We start from the raw sequence: 8,487 nt of genomic DNA, 5'->3' as shown, positions 1-8,487 counted from the left end.
ATTCACTTCCATTGTAAATGCCTTTTTGGAACTGTAATTTATTTATTTATTTATTTATTTATTTAGGGACGAGACGAAACTATTTTTGTGGTAATCAATATTCAGGCAATTGAGCTTAACCTGAATTGAATCCGGAACATTCCTTTAAAGGGAGTTTGGCATACTTTCAGTGCAGTCGAGGGGTTACAAGACTGAACTGTTTTGTTAGTATGTATAAAGTTGTATGTTTTTCTGATCTACTACTATTTGCCTGTTATTGCGTGTTTTTGTGAATGACCATGTTTCTAAATGTTCTGAACTCAGTCACCCTGACACAGGACACACACTTACACTCTTTGGCCAGAGGGGACAGCAACAGTCACTCTCCCTATTTAGACAGTCAAAGTGTGTATTTAATTGGCCATCTGTGTTTCTCTTGTGAAAGAAAGATTGCAGTTGTCATCCTATTATCTGTGGGTGAATGAATCCTCACAGAAATAACACAGAAATGTATAATCTAGAACTGTGGGCAAACCACGTGTTAAGCAGTCAGACCAAAAAGGCAACATTCACCCGACCCGAGAGAGAGAGATTCTGTGAGTGTCTTTGAGAGTAAATGTGTGCTTATGATAAATTTAAATCGTCATTATTTACTCACCCTCATGTTATTCCTAATGTTATTACAATTTTGATGATAATTGTGAGGGTCAAATATTTTATGTCCTCACTAGCATAATAGTAAAATAATAATAATCTAATAATAAAACCAACTTTTTCAGTGGCCCTCGATAGTTAAACAGGCTCATAAATCAGACAAATCATGTAATGTTTTAAATCTATAGAATATATCATTATCTCTGTATAAAAACAAGAATACAAATACAATATAATAGGCACATATGTAATGACAAGAAACAGAGGAGATCGAAAGAGTAGTGACTCAATCCAGGTGGCGGAGGACGAATCTCAGCTGCCTCCGCGTCTAAGACTGTCAACCCGCGCATCTTATCACGTGGCTTGTTGAGTGCGTTACCGTGGAGATATAGCACGTGTGGAGGCTTCACGCCATCCACCGCAGCATCCACGCACAACTCACCATGCGCCCCACTGAGTGCGAACCACATTATAGCGATCACAAGGAGGTTACCCCGTGTGACTCTACCCTCCCTAGCAACCGGGCCAATTTGGTTGCTTAGGAGACCTGTCTGGAGTCCCTCAGCACACCCTGGGATTCGAACTAGCGAACTCCAGGGGTGGTAGCCAGTGTCTTTACCACTGAGCTACCCAGGCCCCCCGGGGTGGACTCTTTTGATGTGACCACCAAGCTAGGCACTAGCAACAGCCATAGCTTTGAGCCCGTTGTTGTACCGTAATCTGACTGCCCGCCAGATTCCGACTCCCTGCTACCTGATTGGCCCTTATCCCACAAGCCCACCCCTACACCCATCCCTAACAATAACATCATTGGTCCATACCCCTAAAGCCCATCCCTACACCTACCACTAAACAGAGTGCACCAGTACACCAGTGAAGCACTTGGCGTCATGGCGCTAACCATAACCCTAACCAAATGCACTGGAGACACACTCGCGCCTCATTCGCACAACATCATCAAAAACACTGATGTTCGTTTGTTATTGTTTTTTTTTTTAATAATTTTCTTTATTTATCACACATTATACATTTGCACATATACAGTGAAATTCTTCTTTTTCACATATCCCAGCTAGGCTGGGGTCAGAGTGCAGGGTCAGCCATGATACGGCGCCCCTGGAGCAGATAGGGTCAAGGGCCTTGCTCAAGGGTCCAACAGTGGCATCTTGGCAGTGCTGGGGCTTGAACCCCTGACCTTCTGATCAGTAACCCAGAGCCTTAACCGCTGAGCCACCACTGCCCTATGGATGTTAAAGGAATGCCGTTTAATGCATTTACATGAACACACACGTTGTGGGCTTATTAAGCATAATCTTGCATGTAAATGCGCTCATTGAGGCAATGAGTTTTGCACAGACAAATCAACTTACATTTTCTTTATAAAATGTAAAAACAATTCCCAAATGGAGGATTTGTCAGATTTAGTTAACTACTGGGGACATTTATGTGTGAATTTCTTCCCAAAGTATGGCTAGGTTAGACATGCACACACAAATATGCTAGCATATGGACAAAATGGTCATTTTTCTGTTTGTAAGTTTTCAATTTTCAATTTTATTTTAAAATGTGTATACAGCTATAATATTTGCATGCCTGCGATGTATGCAATCGTGTCCAGCTTGTGCCCAAAATGTAGGAGGATGGCACCAAGACCTGGCACGACACAATTCAGCAAAGTACAAGAAAACATGAGCTGCATACAAACAAACTAAAATATTCACACAGATGCAGAGACAAGCAGAAAACCTATAGCTAACTTGTGACCTAGCACGTAATGTCGCAGTATTTGTGTTGTGCGTTTGTGTTTGTTTTCGCCAGAAGCTTGTGAGTAAAGGGCTGAACTTAAAGATGAAGGCCTTAGGTACCTCATTTCCTCAGTACATAAATGTATGGAATGGGTAAACATTCCTCTGAGATCCATACAGTCCAGCTGAGACACAGAGATGTTTGACCAACCTAAAGGCCTCCTTTCAATTCACCATGCAAAATCTGCACCTCCTTCTTGTATTGCTCCAGTTGCTCACAAGTACACAAATCTGCTATACAGCTTCGTCATTACACCTAGTGTTACTTCAAACATCTGTTACAATTGCAACAAACATTGCTGTTATTTCAGCCACCATTAATTAGTGTATGTAAACAATAGTTCGCCTAAAATAGAAAATTCTGGCATCATTTACTGTCCCTCATGTTGTTCCAAACCCGTATGACTTTCTTTCGCGGAACACAAAAGTTGATATTAGGCAGAATATTAAGCTCAGTCACCATTCACTTTCATTGTGTGTAAAAAAGATACAATGAAACTGAATGGTGACTGAGGCTAACATTTTGCGTTACATCTCCTTTAGTGAAATAAAAAAATACGGGTAATATGGGTTTGGAACAAAATTTTCATCCCTTTAATACAAATAAACATTACTGTTGGTATAAGGAACATTTGTACAGTTTGTAGCATTGCATGTACATAGATAAGGTGTTCTTATAATGCATAATGATAAGACATTATCCAAGATGGCGGACAAGTCGAATAAAATGTAATATTTAAATATATAAATAGATATTAAATAAATATAAGTATCTTTACAATTATTTTTGTTATATTTATATATTATATTTTTATGGCAGATGCTATTTGCACCCTGGTGCAAATAATGGTATATGCTATTTACACCCCAGTGCAAATAGTGGCAGATCTTATTTGCAGGGGCGGACTGGCCATTGGGAGAACCAGGACTTTTCCCGGTGGGCCGACCGCGAAACGGGGCAGAACGGGGCTGAACGGGAGACGCTAAGCTGAAACGGGCCACCACATTATGCCGAACGGGCCGCGATATGCCGAAGGGGCCATGATATGCAGAAAAGGACAGCGACACCCTGGTGCAAATACTTTTATATACCATTTGCATCCATATTTAATACTAACATACAGTATGGGCATCACTGCAGTGTGTTTATTTTGTTTATTTAGAGTCCCACAGACAAACTACATTAACCCCTACCCTTAAACCTACCTTACCTTAAACCATACATTAGAAAAAATAACCTTGGTTTTACGACAGTAAGCACTTTGTGTGCAGTGTCAGAAAAAGCGCTATATAAATTCATTCATTCAGTAACCATGGTTTCACACGGGAACGAGTGCGATCGACAGATCCCGCCTCTGGACAAAACCCTTCTCTGCACTCCCTGACATTCACTGTTACCAAATCACTGCGATGAAATCAACATTTATATTAATTTTTATCTATTATTTTAAGTAGTATTAAAAGAAATATTAAGAGTGAAAACAGGAAATCAGATGGAAAAAGAGTGGGACAAAATGCGGGTTCGAACCGCGTTGCTTGGACAACAGTACACAATCACACGTCGTCTTTACACCCAACGTCACTGCAGCGACATCTACTGGTTAGTTTGATGTATATTTCTGCGGTTCCACCAGACTATTGGGGTGCAAATAGCTGTACTGTGTGGCAGATACTATTTACACCGGGGTGCAAATAGACACTCTGTATTTTTATTCAATATTGTATGTATCAATAAAAATAGTTCAATCTAAATGTAATATTTAACAATATTTATGTGTGCCGCATAGTTATATGCTTATATATATATAATATATTACTTATTTACTCTATATATAGTTTATATACTATATATAACATATGCTTTTCAGTTGTTTTTCTGACAACCTTTTTTTGACAAGGTTTTTGACCGCTGCGCTGCGTCTCGCTGTTTTTCCAGTGCCTCGCATAGGCACGCCACATTTTTTAGGTTGCGAGACACTTACATTCTGTTCTTTGCACTGTTCTGTACTTAGCTTTTTTTTAGTTCTAGAACGTGTTCTGTCTGAAAAGCCCTTTAGATTACGTCCACACAAATACGTTTTTAAAATGCAATAATTCTGCTACATTTACACCTCTCATCCACAATAGAGCGGCGATTTCCTATATCAAAATGGAGCGTTTCGAAAACGGCCCCCATTACCGCATACTTTGGAATACAATAACGTTAGAACACTAAAGGTGAAGTTTTCAAATGAAAATGTATTAGTGTAAATGTGACCTTATAAGGTTGTTGCCTATAGGCAGTAGACAGTGAGGCTGCTCACTAGGTTTTGGAATTAGGTTTTATTATTTCTTTATTTAAGTTTATAATGCACTCTATATTACATTAGCAATGCTGAATTTCAATAGTCATGCCAATGAAGTTTTATTGAACTGAATACAAGTCTTCTGTGCTTCTTATGTAAGAACCAATGAAACAGCACACTAGTGTGCCAACAGTATAATCACCAAATCTCTGTCTAACCCCACTTTACACACACACACACACACACACACACACACTTTCATTCTCTTTACATCATATAAGATGTCCTGTATGCTGACCAGGGGAAATTAAATGTTTATTCCTCCCTCCCCCAGGGGTAGGTGTGTGTGTGTGTGTGTGAGAGAGAGAGAGAGAGAGAGAGAGAGAGACTGATATTCAGTATATATGGGTAGAGAGAGTTTAGTCCATCCACTCATTTATTATTGAAAAGTGCTGTAAGGTTAGATGGGTGATTATAGTGTGTGTGTGTGTGTGTGTGTGTGTGTGTGTGTGTGTGTGTGTAGAATATAGATGGCCACAAATCACATGGTTTAAAGGAAAACCTACTAATTTCCTGCTGCCACAAGACACATGAAGAGAGCTGGCAACAACAACATACACACACACACACACACACACACACACATGTTGGTGCAGCTATCCTTATGAGGACTCTCCATAGACATAATGATTTTTATACTGTACCAACTATAGATTATATCCCCTACCCCTACCCCTAAACCTAACCCTATCAAAAAACTTTCTGCATTTTTACATTTTCAAAAAAACATCATTTAGTATGTTTTTTTAGCAATTTGAATTATGGGGACACTAGAAATGTCCTCATAAACCACATTTATAGCATAATACCCTTGTAATTACCAGTTTGTAACATAAAAAAATGTCCCCGTAAACCACCCAAACCCCCCCCACACACACACACACTAGGATCACCATGTAACCCTTCAACTGTCACCATAAGATCTGAGTTGCAATATTTGCCAAAATATATGCTATAAAATGTTAGATACTTGACCTTCCATTTTCAGTGTGATGAATGAACCTGCTGTGATTTTAAACATCTATTTATTGACTCATTATTTGAAGTGTAAAAGTTAAGCCATATTACTCAGACTTTGAATAAAATTGCTAACAAACTGTATTTATGTAAAATCCCAATTTTTTAAAAAGTTGGAAAAGTATGAAAAATACTAATAAAAACAGAAAGAAGTCATTTGTAAATTCTATTCACCCCGTGCTATGTTGAAAGCAACACAACAACACATTATTTGATGTTTTACCTCGTGAATTTAATTGTTTTTCGAAAATATACTCTCATTTCAGATGATAATTGCAACACGCTCCAAAATTTGGAACAATTGAGTGTTTACCACTGTGTAACATCGCCATTTCTTCTTATAACACATATTAAGTGTTTTGGCACTGAAGTTTCAAGTTTATTACGTTTAGCAAGCAGAATTTCCCCCCATTCATTCATTATGCAGGTCTTCAGGTGCGCATTTGTACAGGAACTTCGCTGCCATATTTTTCACTTCAAAATGCGCCACACATTCTCAAATAAAGAGAGATCAGGACTGCAGGCAAGCCAATCTAGCACCCGCACTCTCTGCTTACACAGCTATGCACTTGTAATCCTGGCAGTATATGGTTTTGCGTTGTCCTGCTGGAAAACCACTTCTGAACGTGTTTTAAAAACCATCAATCGTCTGTAATGGGCTCGGGAATATTTTGGTAAACTTTTGTCAGTCAACACTGTTCGCTGCTGCATCCACAGGTGCAAGTTAAGGCTTTACTATGCAAAGGAGAAGCCATACATCAACACTGTCCAGAAGTGCCGGCGACTTTTCTGGGCTGTGTCTCTTCTGATATGGAAACACTCATATGGATACACTCAAAACAGTGGAGTTGATAGTGGACTTTAGGAGGAACACCCAAACATTGACCCCGCTCACCATTCTAAACAGCACTGTGGCAGCAGTGGTGTCATTCAGGTTCCTGGGCATTACCATCTCACAGGACCTGAAGTGGGACACCCACATTGACTCCATTGTGAAAAAGGTCCAGCAGAGATTGTAATTCCTTCTCCAGCTGAGGAAGTTCAACCTGCCACAGATGCTGCTGATACAGTTCTACTCACTTCAGTACGAAATCAGACATCAGAAGACTACAAAGGACAGTTCAGACTGCTGAGTGGATTACTGGTTGCCCCCTGCCCTCCCTTCAAGAACTGTATGCTTCCAGAATGAGGAAAATTGCTGGAAAAATCACTCTGGACCTCACTCACCCATCCCACTACCTCTTTGAACTGTTGCCTTCTGGCCGGCGCTACAGAGCACTGAGCACCAGAACCGTCAGGCACAGGAACAGTTTTTTCCCTCAGGCCATCCATCTCATGAACAGTTAAAACTGCCCCATTGAGCAATAATTATGTGCAATACACAGCTTAGTCTATTTATATTTATCCAACATATCCTACGTCTTCTGCCATTACATTCCCTTGCATCTGTTATAACAGATTTGTATTTGTACATAAGTATATATTTTTATATTTTTTTGTCTTATTGTGTATTTCTATATATGCTTATATTTTCTATTCGCTTTTTATTTTTATTAATTTTTTTTTATTATTATCTCTGTCTTGTTGTTGTATAGAAGCTTATTTCACCAAGACAAATTCCTAGTATGTGTAAGCATATTTGGCAATAAAGCTGATTCTGATTCTGAAAGTAGAACAGTGGAATTGTGTTTTGTGGTCTGACGAGTCCATTTTTCTAATAGTTTTTGGTTTCTGGGCCAAAGAGAAAAAGGACCATCCAAGTCTATCATGGTATTGGGGTGTGTCAGTGCCCATGGCATGGGTAACTTACATATCAGTGAGGGCACCATTAATGCAGAAATATATGTAAAAATTTTGGAGCAACAAAAACAGCCATCCAGATGCTGTCTTCTCCAGGGACGTCCTTGCATTTTCCAGCAGGACGACGCCATACATACTGCCCAGATTACAAATGCATGGCTGCGTAAGCAGAGAGTGCGAGAGCTAGATTGGATTGCCTGCAGTCCTGATCTGTCTTCAACTGAGAATGTGTGGTGCATTATGAAGTGCAAAATACAGCAATGAAAGCCCCATTCAATTGCACAGCTGAAGACCTGCATAATGGATGAATGGGGGAAATTCTGCTTGCTAAACTTAATAAACTTCAGTCTTCAGTGCCCAAATGCTTAATAAGTGTTATTAGAAGAAATGTTGATGTTACACAGTGGTAAACACTCAACTGTCCCAACTTTTTAGAGCGTGTTGCAATCATCTGATTTGAAATGAGCATACTGTATATTTTCCAAAAAAACTATTAAATTCACAAGGTTTTTCCATAGGTATTTCTTGAATTCCTTCATAAAACAGTTTTAACCCCTGTGTGTCAATAAAAAAAAAGTTACTCAGAGGTCCTTAGAGGACAAAAATGTCCGTGTCAAAAAACATAATAATATTATATATTAATATTATTTTACACTTTCAATGAGTTCATTTTTTTAACCAACATCAGTCCTGATCATAACTACCAAATATGCATTCATTTTCAGGATTTTAACCCTTTAAATGCCAGTTAGTTTATATAATGCCACTGTTGTTTTTTATGAAAAAAACACAAAAATTAATTATTAAATGAAATACTAAATGCTAAGGGGAAAATTTTGATATTCACAGTCTGGGATATGTCAATGATTAGCACACACACACACACA

This window comes from Myxocyprinus asiaticus, chromosome 40, assembly GCF_019703515.2.
Source record: "Myxocyprinus asiaticus isolate MX2 ecotype Aquarium Trade chromosome 40, UBuf_Myxa_2, whole genome shotgun sequence".
In the NCBI taxonomy this organism is placed as follows: domain Eukaryota; kingdom Metazoa; phylum Chordata; class Actinopteri; order Cypriniformes; family Catostomidae; genus Myxocyprinus; species Myxocyprinus asiaticus.
Note: the sequence above shows the minus strand (reverse complement) of the source record.